General features: G+C 40.8%; 1 pseudogene; it reads left to right on the forward strand.

The window, feature by feature from the left end:
• The first annotated feature begins 625 nt into the window (after positions 1–625).
• On the forward strand, positions 626–1,589 carry LOC111165439 (large ribosomal subunit protein uL5 pseudogene; annotated as a pseudogene).
• Positions 1,590–15,112: the final 13,523 nt, after the last annotated feature.

Consider the following 15,112-nt stretch of genomic DNA (forward strand, 5'->3'; position numbering starts at 1 on the left):
GTAACCAGCTAGAAACCACGTGCCCTGGAGGTATCTTTCTATTATTAAAGATTCAGGGTTTCCAAGGCTAATGGTGAATTTAGTGCTTGGTGGCTGTGGTCAGACAAGCTTGGCGTTGCTGGTCTTCTCAAGAGAAGATAAACTCCATGAAGGAAGATGTTGTCTGACTTGTTTATCCAGTGTAATTAGTGACAGATATGTGTCTGAGACATATTGAGTGTTTAATAAGCATCATGCTCAGGAATCAATAAGGTCCTCACCTTAGACCAGAAGGTCTTCTTGAGGCAAAGTGGACAGTGAGATATTTTCTTGAAGCTTTGTCTTCCGGGAGAATTTCCTTTCTCTACTGTCTTTCAAGGCGTGGAGATGTAAGGCTGAAGTCAGACACTTGCGGTTGACGCTGCAGTATTGTGCATATCCATCTGTAAATCAGGGCTAGGTTGTTTGTTTTTTTCTTCTCAATCAACTTTCCTTGGGGCCAAGTTGTTTGCACTCACAAAATATGTACTCCCACCTACGTAACTTCTTGTGTCTTCATGAGAAGCCCACTTCACAAGGCCCACTTCTCTCATTCTCTCTTTCATCGCCACTTGATGAAGGGCTGCTTCTGGGCACCTCTAACATCATGGCATAGGATCAAGGTGAAGAGGAGAACCCCACGAGGGAACTTTGCATCAGCGAGCTCTACCTCACCATCTGTGTGGGGGAAAGTTGAGACAGACTGACCCCAGCAGCCAAGGTGCTGGTGCAGCTCACAGGCCAGACCCCTGTGTTCTCCAAAGCCAGATACACCGTCAGATCCTTCGGCATCAGGAGAAATGAAAAGATGGTTCACTGCACAGTCCGTGGCGCCAAGGCAGAAGAAATCCTGGAAAAATGTCTAAAGGTGTGGAGAACATGTGTTAAGAAAAAGTAACTTCTCAGATATCAGAAACTGGTTTTGCGATCCAAGAACACATCGATTGGGGATCACATATGACCCAAGAATTGATATCTACGAGCTGGACTTCTACATGGTGCTGGGTAGGCCAGTTTTCAGCATTGCAGGTGAGAAGCACAGGACAGGCTGAATCAGGGCCAAACACAGAATCAGAAAAGAGGAGGCCATGCACTGGTTCCAGCAGAAGTATGATGGGATCATCCTTCCTGGCAAATAAGTTCTCATTTCTATCCAAAAGGTCAATAAAAAGTTTTCAGCAAAATGTAAAAAACAAAAACAAAAACCCCACAAATTAGTAAATGTATATTGAATGCTATATAACAGTAAATAATTAAATCTAGATGAAATGGAAACATTTCTAAAGATACTGTATATCAGCTAATAAAACTGACACATAAGATGTAGAAGCTCTGAACAGATTAATAACTACAGAAGAAATTTGAATAGTAGTAAAAAATCTACACCTAAAAAAGACACTAGGCCAAGATAGATTTATGAGTAAGCTCTACCAATGTTTCAAAGACAGTATTACCCCAATGCTACTTTTAAACATGGACAAGTATGAAAATTTATTAATTTGTTCTATGAAGCCAGCAAAATCCCAATACCTCTTTTTTTTTTTAACATCTTTATTGGAGTATAATTGCTTTACGATGGTGTGTTAGTTTCTGCTTTATATCAAAGTGAATTAGCTGTACATATACATATACCTCCATATCTCCTCCCTCTTGCATCTCCCTCCCACCTTTCCTATCCCACCCCTCTAAGTGGTCACAAAGCACCGAGCTGATCTTCCTGTGCTATGTGGCTGCTTCCCACTAGCTATCTATTTTACATTTGGTAGTGTGTATATGTCCATGCCACTCTCTCACATCATCCCAGCTTAGCCTTCCCCCTCCCTGTGTCCTCAAGTCCATTCTCTATGTTGTGTCTTTATTCCTGTCCTGCCCCTAGGTTCTTCAGAACCTTTTTTTTTTTTTTTAGATTCCATATATATGTGTTAGCATAAGGTATTTATTTTTCTCTTTCTGACTTACTTCACTCTGTATGACAGTCTCTAGGTTCATCTACCTCACTACAAGTAATTCAATTTTTTTTCTTTTTATGGCTGAGCAATATTCCATTGTATATTCGTGCCACATCTTCTTTATCCATTCATCTGTTGATGGACACTTAGCTTACTTCCATGTCCTGGCTATTGTAAATAGAGCTGCAATGAACATTGTGGTCCTTGACTCTTTTTGAATTATGTTTTTCTCAGGGTATATGCCCAGTAGTGGGGTTGCTAGGTCACATGGTAGTTCTATTTTTAGTTTTTTAAGGAACCTCCATACTGTTCTCCATAGTGGCTGTATCAATTTACATTCCCACCAACAGTGCAAGAGGGTTCCCTTTTCTCCACACCCTCTCCAGCATTTATTGTTTGTAGGTTTTTAAAAATTAATTAATTAATATATTTATTTATTTATCTTTGGCTGTATTGGGTCTTCATTGCTGCACACGGGCTTTCTCTATTTGTGGCGAGTGGGGGCTACTCTTCGTTGCAGTGCACAGGCTTCTCCTTATGCTGGCTTCTCTTGTTGCGGAGCATGAGCTCTAGTTGTGTGGGCTTCAGTAGTTGTGGCATGTGGGCTCAGTAGTTGTGGATTGCAGGCTGTAGAGCACAGGCTCAGTAGTTGTGGAGCTCAGGCTTAGTTGCTCAGCAGCATGTGGGATCTTCCCGGACAAGGGCTTGGACCCATATCCCCTGCATTGGCAGGCGGGTTCTTAACCACTGCACCACCAGGGAAGCCCTGTTTGTAGATTTTTTTTAATGATGGCCACTCTGACTGGTGTGAGGTGATACCTCATTGTACTTTTGATTTGCATTTCTCTAATGATTAGTGATGTTGAGCATCCTTTCATGTGTTTGTTGGCAATCTGTATATCTTCTTTGGAGAAAGGTCTATTGAGGTCTTCTGCCCATTTTTGGATTGGGTTTCTTGTTTTTTGATATTGAGCTGTATGAGCTGCTTGTAAATTTTGGAGATTAATCCTTTGTCAGTTGCTTCGTTTGCAAATATTTTCTCCCATTCTGAGGGCTGTTTTTTTGTCTTATGTTTTCCCTTGCTGTGCAAAAGCTTTTAATTTTCATTAGGTCCCATTTGTTTCTTTTTGTTTTTATTTCCATTTCTGTAGGAGGTGGGTCAAAAAGAATCTTGCTGTGATTTATGTCATAGAGTGTTCTGCCTATGTTTTCCTCTAAGAGTTTTATAGTGTCCGGCCTTACATTTAGGTCTTTAATCCATTTTGAGTTTATTTTTGTGTATGGTGTTACAAGTGTTCTAATTTCACTCTTTTTCGTGTAGCTGTCCAGCTTTCCCAGAACCACTTTTGAAGAGGCTGTCTTTTCTCCATTGTATATTCTTGCCTCCTTTATCAAAGATAAGGTGACCATATGTGTGCGGGTTTATCTCTGAGCTTTCTATCCTGTTCCATTGATCTATATTTCTGTTTTTGTGCCAGTACCATACTTTCTCGATTACTGTAGCTTTGTAGTATAGTCTGAAGTCTGGGAGCCTGATTCCTCCAGCTCCTTTTTTCTTTCTGAAGATTGCTTTGGTTATTTGGGGTCTTTTGTGTTTCTACACAAATTGTGAAATTTTTTGTTCTAGTTCTGTGAAAAATGCCGTTGGTAGTTTGATAGCGATTGCATTGAATCTGTAGAGTGCTTTGGGTAGTATCGTCATTTTCTCAATGTTGATTCTTCCAATCCAAGAACATGATATATCTCTCCATCTGTTTGTATCATCTTGAATTTCTTTCATCAGTGTCTTACAGTTTTCTGCATACAGGTCCTTTGTCTCCTTAGGTAGGTTTATTCCTAGGTATTTTATTCTTTTTGTTGCAGTGGTAAGTGGGAGTGTTTCTTTAACTTCTCTTTCAGATTTTTCATCATTAGTGTATAGGAATGCAAGAGATTTATGTGCATTCATTTTGTATCCTGCTACTTTACCAAATTCATTGATTAGCTCTAGTAGTTTTCTGGTAGCATCTTTAGGATTCTCTATGTATACTATCATGTCATCTGAAAATAGTGACAGCTTTACTTCTTTTCTGATTTGGATTCCTTTTATTTCTTTTTCTTCTCTGACTGCTGTGGCTAAAACTTCCAAAACTATATTGAATAATAGTGGTGAGAGTGGACAACCTTGTCTTGCTCCTGATCTTAGAGGAAATGGTTTCAGTTTTTCACCATTGAGAATGATGTTGGCTGTGGGTTTGTCATATATGGCCTTTATTATGTTGAGGTAAGTTCGCTCTATGCCTGCTTCCTGGAGGGTTTTTATCATAAATGGGTGTTGAATTTTGTCAAAAGCTTTTTCTGCATCTATTGAGATGGTCATATGGTTTTTCTCCTTCAGTTTGTTAATATGGTGTATCACGTTGATTGATTTGCGTATAGTGAAGAATCCTTGCATTCCTGGAATAAACCCCACTTGATCATGGTGTATGATTGTTTTAATGTGCTGTTGGATTCTGTTTGCTAGTATTTTGTTGAGGATTTTTGCATCTATGTTCATCAGTGATATTAGCCTGTAGTTTTCTTTTTTTGTCACATCTTTGTCTGGTTTTGGTATCCGGGTGATGGTGGCCTCATAGAATGAGTTTGGGAGTGTTCCTCCCTCTGCTATATTTTGGAAGAGTTTGAGGAGGATAGGTGTTAGCTCTTCTCTAAGTGTTTGATAGAATTCGCCTGTGAAGCCATGTGGTCCTGGGCTTTTGTTTGTTGGAAGATTTTTAATCACAGTTTCAATTTCAGTGCTTGTGATTAGTCTGTTCATATTTTCTATTTCTTCCTGGTTCAGTCTCGGAAGGTTTTGCATTTCTAAGAATTTGTCCATTTCTTCCAGGTTGTCCATTTTATTGGCATATAGCTGCTTGTAGTAATCTCTCATGATCCTTTGTATTTCTGCAGTGTCAGTTGCTACTTACAAAATCCCAATAACTCTTAAACTGGTTAGCTCTCCAAATAAAAGTATAGACAAATTTCACTTACAAATGAGTGCTAATATACACAAAAGTCTGTCAAGAGACAGGCTCTGTGAGACTCTTGTGTTTCTACACATCTTGCAAACAGAGGTACTAACTGCCCTTTTGTTCCAGGTTATAATTTCAAGGATGTTTGTATAGTCAGCAACCTTGGATGATAGTGATAGAACCTCCACCTGGAATAGAGAGAAGATAGCTTACTGTATGATAAAAATGATGTCTCCCTCCAGTGCCTTTGCTTAATTCTCTTTACAAAAGATTCAGGTTCCTAACCTTGGAGTTCTGAACTGTGATGCAAGCCTGCTGGTTGTATAGCAACTACCTGTGTTGCCCCTATGGGATTTATGGAGCAAGGGAAACCAATGGAAACTTATGGTTATGGATGCTTATGCTGCTTGCTGTGCTGTGTGTAATAAAATCCTTTGCCTTTGACCCAAGAGTCTCGTGTATTCTGTAAGCTTATATGATACTATATTGGGTGAACTTGTTAGCTGGCAAGCAAGGAAAAAAAATCTGAGAACTTTCACATTTCTTAATAAAGTCTTAAACTCTTATCAGGTTGAATTCAGTAAGGTGTGAAAAGATCATATATCATGGAAAAATAGGGCTTATTCTAGTTATTCAAGGATCATTCATCATTAGAAAAATCTCTTAATGTGAGAATTCCCTGGTGGCTCAGTGGATAAGACTCTGAGCTCTCAAGGCAGGGGGCCTGGGTTCGATCCCTGGTCAGGGAACTAGATCCCACATGCATGCCACAACTAAGGAGCCCCCTGCTGCAAACGAAAAAAAAAAAAAAGAAAATCTGTTAATTAATTGAATATATTAAGAAAGCAAGAAAACAAAGCATATGCTGAAAAACATTTGTTAAAATGTATCAATTATTTCTTAATAAAACTAAATAAAACAATAAGTATCAACAAAACTATTTATTAATGAGCTAGGAATAGGAAAAAAACATTCCTTAATTTAAGAAAATGTTTTTATAAGGAACCAAAAACAATGCTTTAAAAGCATTCCCATTGGGCTTCCCTGGTGGTGCAATGGTTAAGAATCTGCCTGCCAGTGTCGGGGACATGAGTTCGAGCCCTGGTCTGGGAAGACCCCACATGCCACGGAGCAACTAAGTCCGTGCGCCACGACTACTGAGCCTGTGCTCTAGAGCCCGCAAGCCACAGCTACTGAAGCCCGCTCACTAGAGCCCATGCTCCACAACAAGAGAAGCCACTGCAATGAGAAACCCACACACCACAATAGCAGTAACTATTATGTAGCTCGCTGCAACTAAAGAAAGCCCGTGCACAGCAATGAGGACCCAACACAGCCAAAAATAAATAATAAATAAAGTAATTAATTTTTTAAAAAAGCATTCCCATTAAAGACAGGAACAAGGCAAAATTTTACACTGTTACCTATACTTTTCAACATTGAATTGGAGTTAACTAGTCAGTAAGAATAATAAGCAAGAGGTATAAATATTGAAAAAAGAGAAAGATTTGTCATTTTGCAGGTGGACAATATTATCCTCTAAAAAATATAAGAGGGCTTCCCTGGTGGCGCAGTGGTTGAGAGTCCGCCTGCCGATGCAGGGGACACGGGTTCGTGCCCCGGTCCAGGAAGATCCCACATGCCGCGGAGCGACTGGGCCCGTGAGCCATGGCCGCTGAGCCTGCGCGTCTGGAACCTGTGCTCCGCAACGGGAGAGGCCACAGCAGTGACAGGCCCGCGTACCGCAAAAAAAAAACAAAAAACAAGAGAATCATCTACAGAAGTATTAAAACTAATGAGATAGTTCAGTAATATGATCACGATCAGATACAAAAATTCATGGCTTTCCTTTATAGAATCAATAATCAATAGAAAATATAAATTTAAAAATATCCCATTTTCAATATTAATAAAATCTATAAAATTACTAGCTATAAATTTAACAAGGAAAAGTCAAGCTCCATGTTATATATAAATATTTTTATAACAATCCATAAAATCTTACCGAATGTCATTAAAAAGGAAAACAAAAAAACATGCTCTTGAATAGGAAAACTCAATATGTAAAGATGTCACTGTCCCCCAAACAATGTTTAATGTAATACTAATTGATGCCCCTAAAGAATTTTTTAATGTAACTAAAGAACTCCAGTGCTTACCTGTAGTAAGTAATAATATATGAGATAATTTTGGAAAAAGGAAAAATACGTGTATATATATATATATATATATCCTCTTTCCCTTACTATCTATTAAGATATAGCACTTACAGGGACTTCCTTGGTGGTGCAGTGGTTAAGGCTCTGAGCTTCTACTGCAGGGTGTGTGGGTTCAATCCCTGGTCAGAGAACTAAGATCCCACATGCCATGCAGCGTGGCCAAAAAAATAAATAAATAAATAAATAAAAAAAAAAGAATCTGCCTGCCAATGCAGGGGACACAGATTCGAGCCCTAGTCTGGGAAGGTCCCACATGCTGAGGAGGAACTAAGCCCATGTGCCACAACTACTGAACCTGTGCTCTAGAACCCATGAGCCACAACTACTGAGCCCACGTGCTGCAACTACTGAAGCCCTCCTGCCTAGAGCCTGTGCTCCACAACCAGAGGAGCCACCACAATGAGAAGCCCGTGCACCGCAACGAAGAGTAGCCTCCTCTCGCCTCAACTAGGGAAAGACCACGCACATCAACGAAGACCCAATGTAGCCAAAAATAAATAAATAAATAAATAAATAAAAACAAAAAAGATACAGCATTTACAAACTTTAAAACAGCATGTATCGGGACTTCTCTGGCGGTCCAGTGGTTAAGACTCTATGATTCCACTGCAGGGGGCATGGGTTTGATCCCTGGTCAGGGAACTAAGATCCCACTTGCCACGCAGTGCAGCCAAAAAATAAAAATAAAACAGCATGTATTAGTGTAGGAAAATACAATGGATCAAGGAGACAGTCTGGAGATGCCATTAAGGAACCTACGTACATTTAGAATATCCTCGAGGTGGCATTTCAAATCAGTGGAAAAGGAAAAAACACTCAAAAGAAAGAGTTAGGGCACTTGGAATCCATAAAGAAAACATACATTTAAACTCTTATGTATACCATATACAAAAATAAATTCCAGAAGGTTAAAGAGATAAATCTGAAAACAAAGGTATAAAATTATTATTAAAAAATGAGGATAATTTTATAATCTTGGAAATATTTGCATATGAAAGGTAAATAATTACTTTCCATATATTTCAGCTACAAATCCATAAAAACTAGACAAATATAGAACAGGTTAGTCACAGAAGAAATAACAGATGCCAATATATACATAAAGATTCTGAGCCTCATTTTTAGTCGGGGAAATTCAAATGAAAACAAATGCTTTTTCTTTTTACTCATATTAATTAACAAATTGAAGAAGATTGATAATTTCCAAGGTTAGCAATGGTGTATTCTTATACATTACTTGTGCCAGTATAAATTACTTCTACTACTTAGCAATTCTGAAGGCAGTATGTCATACAAAATTTAAAGTACACTTATTTTTGGCCCAGAAATTCTACTTCTGGCCAATTATTTCAAGCCACTCTAAGATTTGCACAAATATTGTCAGATATTCATCTATAACCTTGCTCTTTTCTTAATAGCATTTTCATGGTGTCTGTTTACCTGCCTTCTAAACTGTAACTTTTAAAATTTAGTTTCTTTTAGCTGTGTTTCTTTCACACAACATATTGTGGGATTTTGTATTTGAGGCATTCCAGAAATCTTGTTCTTTCATGGATGAGCTTATCACACCCACGTTTATTGTCACACAGGTTTGATCTAACTTTTGTCATCTCATTAAATTATTTTTCTTCTTTGCTGTTTTGCTCTGTTTCATTGTTACATTTTACTATAAGGACTGTAATTTCTTCTTTTTTTCCTCTCCCTTTGCTTATTCAATCCTGTTGCTTAACCTCTAGGTCTGTTTCATCTTGTACAAAATGAACAGCATAATATTTATTTACCATCTCATGGGGTCTCATCTTTGCTTCCTGACAACTTGTTAGGAGCCCTTACTAGGCTAAATTCTTCCTCTGCTCCTGAATTCAATTTCTCAGTCTTCAAGGGAGAGGGGAGATTTTTCCCTCTGGGTTTCTGCCTGCCCTCTGCTAACTGTTGGTAATTGGTTCTTGTCAGAGCAATGAACTCCCAGCCCCAATTACCTGCCAGGCTTTTGCATGGAAAAAGGACTGCACCGTTTGGCTTGCCTCTGAGGCTTTAAACATTTCTATGACTGGAACAACTAGACAACACCAAATTGACCAACTAAACAAAATCCCCTAACTTCTGGCAGAACCGGGCAGAGAAGGGCACAGGGATGATCAGATCTACATCAGAGCCTGAAGGTCACTGCTTCACCGTAAGGCCCAGTCCCACCCGGAACGATACTTCAGTTCACCCTAATACGTGGGGCTGACCTTGACCTTCCTTCTCCTTGCTCCTGCCCTCCTTCCATCTACACCAGAGGTACAAGAGTTCTAGCCTGCAGATAGAGAGAGAATGTGGCCTTGAGCTCCACCCTAAGGCACAGGAATTTGGTACTCTAGAAGCAACTCCCAGGAAACCTGTGTCCTCTCTGGCTAGGGGGAAGCCCTATCACTAATGTTTTCTGGGCCTTGCCTCTGTATTTGTCCCCTCTCCAGACCCACAATCTCTTGGAAGCCCCTTTCACTCACTCCCTATCCAGAATCTCCTTGTCATTGGTGGTCTCACCCCCCAGACAAGGCAAAATCCTCTCTTCTTTTTCTAGTTTGGCCTTAGGGGTACAGCGAAGACTGCTACTAGCTCAGATCCCCCAAGACTGGGACTATTTCTGCTCTAAGCTGCAGGGCTGAATCTCCAGGGCTTGGTTGGAATTTCATAAGATCTGCAACGCTCTCCCTGTAGGGAACTCCGTTCTCTGACATTCAAGGTGTGTTTTCTGGCATCTCATTTGGAGCACTGCCCGAGCAGATAAAAATCTATTCCCAAAGTGCCCTAAAGCAGTATTTCATTCCAACCACATGAAATCCCTGATAAATAAGGCAGGGGGCTTTCTTTCCTCAATTCTCTTGGTCAGGAGAAAAGACTTCTGTCAGCCTAACCTCTCCAAGCCCGTTTTCAGGGCAAACGTCCTCACTCTGTATAAGAAGCAGTTGGCAACACCCGGTGTAGAGCAGCTAGAGACCCCCTGAGAGACCTGGTGTTGGGAAACCATTCTGAGGTCCAGATTTTAAAGCTGCCTTTTAAGCTACCCTTAAATGTGCGTTCTGTTATGTTTTATCTATTCCTGGAAACAGTAATCACTGAGCAAGAGAGAATCCTAGCAAAAGCGTTCAAGTGACACTGGAAAGGGGATCTGATTGTCAAAGCCCGATGGCACAGGAGCTCAGAACATCTGGAAGAAAGGATTTGGGACACAGACCCCTCCCACAGATCCGGGGAGCCCCCATCTACCTCAGTCTAATAGGATCTCTCCTGAAGAGATGTAAGAGACAGAATAGGCCTAGATCAGGAGTTAGCAACCTACAGCCCTTGAAACAAATCCCACATAAGGCCTGTTTTTGTGCAGAACCAAGAATGGTTTTTCCATTTTTAAATGTTGGAAAAAATCAAAAGAATACTCTTCTATGACACATGAAAATTATATGAAATTCAAATTTTGGCATAAATGAAGTTTTATTGGAACATAGCTTCTCCCGTTCGTTTGCATATTATGCCGGGCTGCTGTGGGGCTCCCACTGCACTGCCGACAGTGAACACAGACCACGCGACCCTCCAAGCCTAAAATGTTTATCCTCTGACACTTTACAGAAAAAGTGTGCTGCCTACTTGTTTAGATCATAAGGAAAGTAAAGTCCTTGATTTGACGTAGTTGCAGCGGAATAGGTTTACTCAATTCTTGGTCAGTTAAAAACAACTTCTCCTGGTCCTTCTTCCTCTTCTCCTCCTTCTCTCCTCCTTCTCCTTCTCCTTCTCCTTCTTCTTCATTTTGGAGAATATGACAGTGAGGTGGCCAGAGCAGCCATGGTCAAGGCTACTCCTTGCTTTTGGGCATTTGGTTTTTGTCTTTTCTCTTAGCTGCTTTTTAAAATTTTGTGGCAATGCTCTTAGTTACATTTTTCTTTTCCAGAAAGTTATCTTTAAAAGCTAGGCTGAATAAATAGCATTTACACACAAGACAAAACCATCAAAGGCTTTTGTAAGAATCCAAGGTAAACGTACAGAGGTGCATCAACTATTTCAAACTCTAAAATCAACACCTGCATATAAGCAATCACCCCGATTATCTTAGTTACTTTAAAAAGGAAATTATGAAACTTGTGAAACAGTGACAAGAGACGGCTCTCAGGGACTCACTCAGTTCCCCTTCCAGTGTCACCTAATCGTTTGCTGCTCACAAAAGGTGGATCAGAGAAAAATGACTTCTTTATTCTTCCCCTTTACATCATCGCCCCCACACCTGGGGTGTCTGATGCACTGAGACCAAATACAGCACATCTGATGATGGGTTACACGAAAACACACCGAGATCTAAATCCCTCCCAGATTTATGGAGATTTTCTATAGCTTAACTAGATTCCTAATTGTCCTGCCACCTGTACTGAAATGTACAGTATGTGTTAATCTCGAATTCTTTTCTGTTTCCATAATCTTGGTAAAGTTTCCTGCACTCAAACAGTAAATCCAGTTTGGTCCATGGGTTTTAAAGAGGGACCCAAATTCACTTTTACGCCTTCCAGCATAAAGGCTTCTTTGGAGGTATTTGGGCAACGAAAAGGCCTGCATAATTTCTCTTTTTTGTGGTCCCTGTGCTATGCCTTCCGGGCTGAAAGCCTGAGTTCACGTGTCTATTGTCTCATTATAAAGTTCCTACCATTTCAGAGGAGTTTAGAAGGAAACGGGGAAGGGTTTCCACATATTCAGCACACCAGCAGTTCTGCTGTCCCTACAAACAGTTCATCTGAAGATGACAGCTCCCTAATTTGTTTATTTCCCAGGGACGTTGAGGGTACAGAATGAAAAGACAAACTCAGTACCTGTTTACACAACCATTCTTCTGGACATTTCTTTAGGCAACTTTATCTGAGTTTGCCCTCTAACTTCAGACAACTTGCTTAAACGTCACTTTCCTCACATGTGAAGTTGGAGTAAGACATTCTCTGCCCTGCTGCCTCCTAGAGCTGTTTTCAGGAACTAAATGGGATAAAATATGTAGCCATTTCTGAAAAGTAAAGCATTCTGTGGGAGCGCTCAGTCCTCAAAAGGAGAAGCCCCTATTTTCTAACTGTCCCTTCTCTGTCCCCGACTCCCCCAACGCCCCCCCGCCCCAAAATTAAGGGTCGTTTTTTTCTTTAGTTGAAGACCTTGAGTTTGTCTGTCCTTGGGCAAGTTGCTTGACTTAGCTTCAGTTTCTTCCTCTGGAAAGTTTCATCTTAAAAAAGAAATTATAGGTATGGATGTGTAAGATGTTATCATTGGAGGAAGTTGGGGGAAGGGTACACGGACCTCTCTGAACTGTTTTTCCAGCTTTCTCTGCGTCTAAATTACTCCAAAAAAAAAAAAATTAATTATGTATAAAGCACTTGATGTGATGCCTGACATATTTTAGAAGCTCAGATTTGGTAGGTTAAAAAAGTAAATGGACACGTCGAAGTTTTTTGTGCCATAAGCATTATGTAAACCTGAGCTTTATTATTATCATCATTATTATTATCTAACACCATAATAACTAATAATATTTGTTGAATACTTACTATGTACTGGACACTATTTTAATATTATATTATATTATTTATTTACTTTATAAGTTTATTTATTTATTTATTTTTGGCTGCGTTGGTTCTTCATTGCTGCGCACGGGCTTTTCTCTAGTTGCGGCTAGCGGGGGCTACTCTTCGTTGTGGTGCGCGGGCTTCTCCTGTTGAGGACCACGGGCTCTAGGCACGCGGGCTTCGGTAGTTGTGGTGCACGGGCTCAGTAGTTGTGGCTCGCGGGCTCTAGAGCGCAGGCTCAGTAGTTGTGGCGCACGGGCTTAGTTGCTCCGTGGCATGTGGGATCTTCCCGGACCAGGGCTCGAACCCATGTCCCCTGCATTGGCAGGCGGATTCTTAACCACTGTGCCACCAGGGAAGTCCCCGAGTATTATATTATTTAATTCTGACAATATCCTCAGGCGGTAGCTATGATTACCATCCCCCATTTTATAGATGAGAAGGCTGGGGCACAGAGAGGTTAGGTAATCAGTCTAAACTCACGAAGTTTAGAAGTTGAGGAGCCAGAATGCAAACCCAAGTAGTATGACTCTACTAAGCTTATTCAAAGAAAACATCACTATTTAGTCTTTTGAGGAACTTTAGCTGAGATCAAGCCCCAAGGTGGGAAACCTGCACCCCCCCACTTCTTTCCAGAGTGTTTCCTGGAGGATTGTATCAGGTGAGATTTTTCAGCTACTTAAGAAATCCCCCACTGCTCCCCAATAATTTACCTCACACAACTCTCCAGCTGGTAGAAATTCCACTAATGAGGAGTTTCCTGGGTTATTATGATCGTTCACAAATGGGGATGCCCCATGAAAAATGTACCTTCCCTAGCCTCTGTGCTAAAGAGTAAAATTCAGTGGTCTGGGCTGGGATTCCAGACCCTGTTAAGAGAATCTTATTAAGAGAATCTACAGATAGATCCTTATCATTAGCCAAATTTGGGAAAATATGACTGAAGATTGTATTTTCCAGAGATATCTAATATAAAGCATATGGTGGTTTTGATGGGGGGAGTTTGCGGTAAGGGATAAATGTCTCACTCAGACGAGAGTGGATTTGGGAGCAGGTGGTCTTGGGCTCTAATCCTGATTTTCTGATTTTGAACTCTGTGGTTCCTTGGTTTCAGTTTTCTCATCTTTGAAATGGAGACAATTCAACCCACCTCACAGGGGTGCTATGAGGATTCACGTTAATGTCACAGAAAGTGTTGTACTTTCTAAATTATTATTGTCATTGTTAATTTACCATCTACTACCACATAAATAGGATTGAATTATCAGTCAAGCAGCCCATCCCTTGGACGGTGGAGAGTCAGACCTTGGGAAATTTCAATAGTATGGTCGATTTTGATTAAATGGAGGCAGGTTTCCAGAGATGGGAGGACACAGTGCAGGGTCTTGGGCAGGTGAAAATACGTCCCTTGGGAAAGCAGCCCAAACAAGACTTGCCTCTTTGAAAAGCCAACAGTAGTCAGCAGAGGAGTTGATGATGAACCATCACAAATCCATTACCACTGTTGAAAAAAACACTTGAATGCAACAAGCCCGCTGACTTTGGGAGTAATGATATCTTTGAATAAAAAGACTGACCTTTTCATCAGCCTCCCAGTGCCAGAAATGATTCTACCTTTCAGGAGAGACCGGGCCTTTTGCCTCCAGGGATGAGGTCTCATCTTTTTTTTTTTTTTAAATAAATTTATTTATTTATTTGTTTATTTTTGGCTGTGTTGGGTCTTCGTTACTGTGCGCGGGCTTTCTCTAGTTATGGTGAGCGGGGGCTATTCTTCGTTGTGGTGCGTGGGCTTCTCAATTTCGTGGCTTCTCTTGCTGCAGAGCACGGGCTCTAGGCATGCAGGCTTCAGTAGTTGTGGCACGTGGGCTCAGTAGTTGTGGCTCGCGGGCTCTAGAGCGCAGGCTCAGTAGTTGTGGCGCACGGGCTTAGTTGCTCTGCGGCATGTGGGATCTTCCCGGACCAGGGCTTGAACCCGTGTTCCTTGCATTGGCAGGCAGATTCTTAACCACTGAGCCACCAGGGAAGCCCTGAGGTCTCATCTTTACAGGCTTTGATAGGATACAATATCATGACATCAAGGTTCTTGCATCTAGCAATTGAGCACATATAGAAGAGATGTCCTGACTGTTCCTCTTAAATCACATGTCTATCTGCACATCTGTAGCAAAGATCTCTTATTTTCTCAGGGAGTCTTTCTGGGGATAAGCCAGTTAGCCCAGGTAAGACGTTTAATGGCCATTTAGACCTTTAATATCATAAGCAGGATAAAAGAATACCTTTACTAGTGGGGACTGTTTTTATTTAATTTTTTTTTGGTGTGTGTGTGGTACGCGGGCCCCTCACTGTTGTGGCCTCTCCCGCTG

This window comes from Delphinapterus leucas, chromosome 13, assembly GCF_059928025.1.
Source record: "Delphinapterus leucas isolate spDelLeu-1000000601 "Yukka" chromosome 13, BTC_Dleu_Yukka2, whole genome shotgun sequence".
NCBI classification, from domain to species: domain Eukaryota; kingdom Metazoa; phylum Chordata; class Mammalia; order Artiodactyla; family Monodontidae; genus Delphinapterus; species Delphinapterus leucas.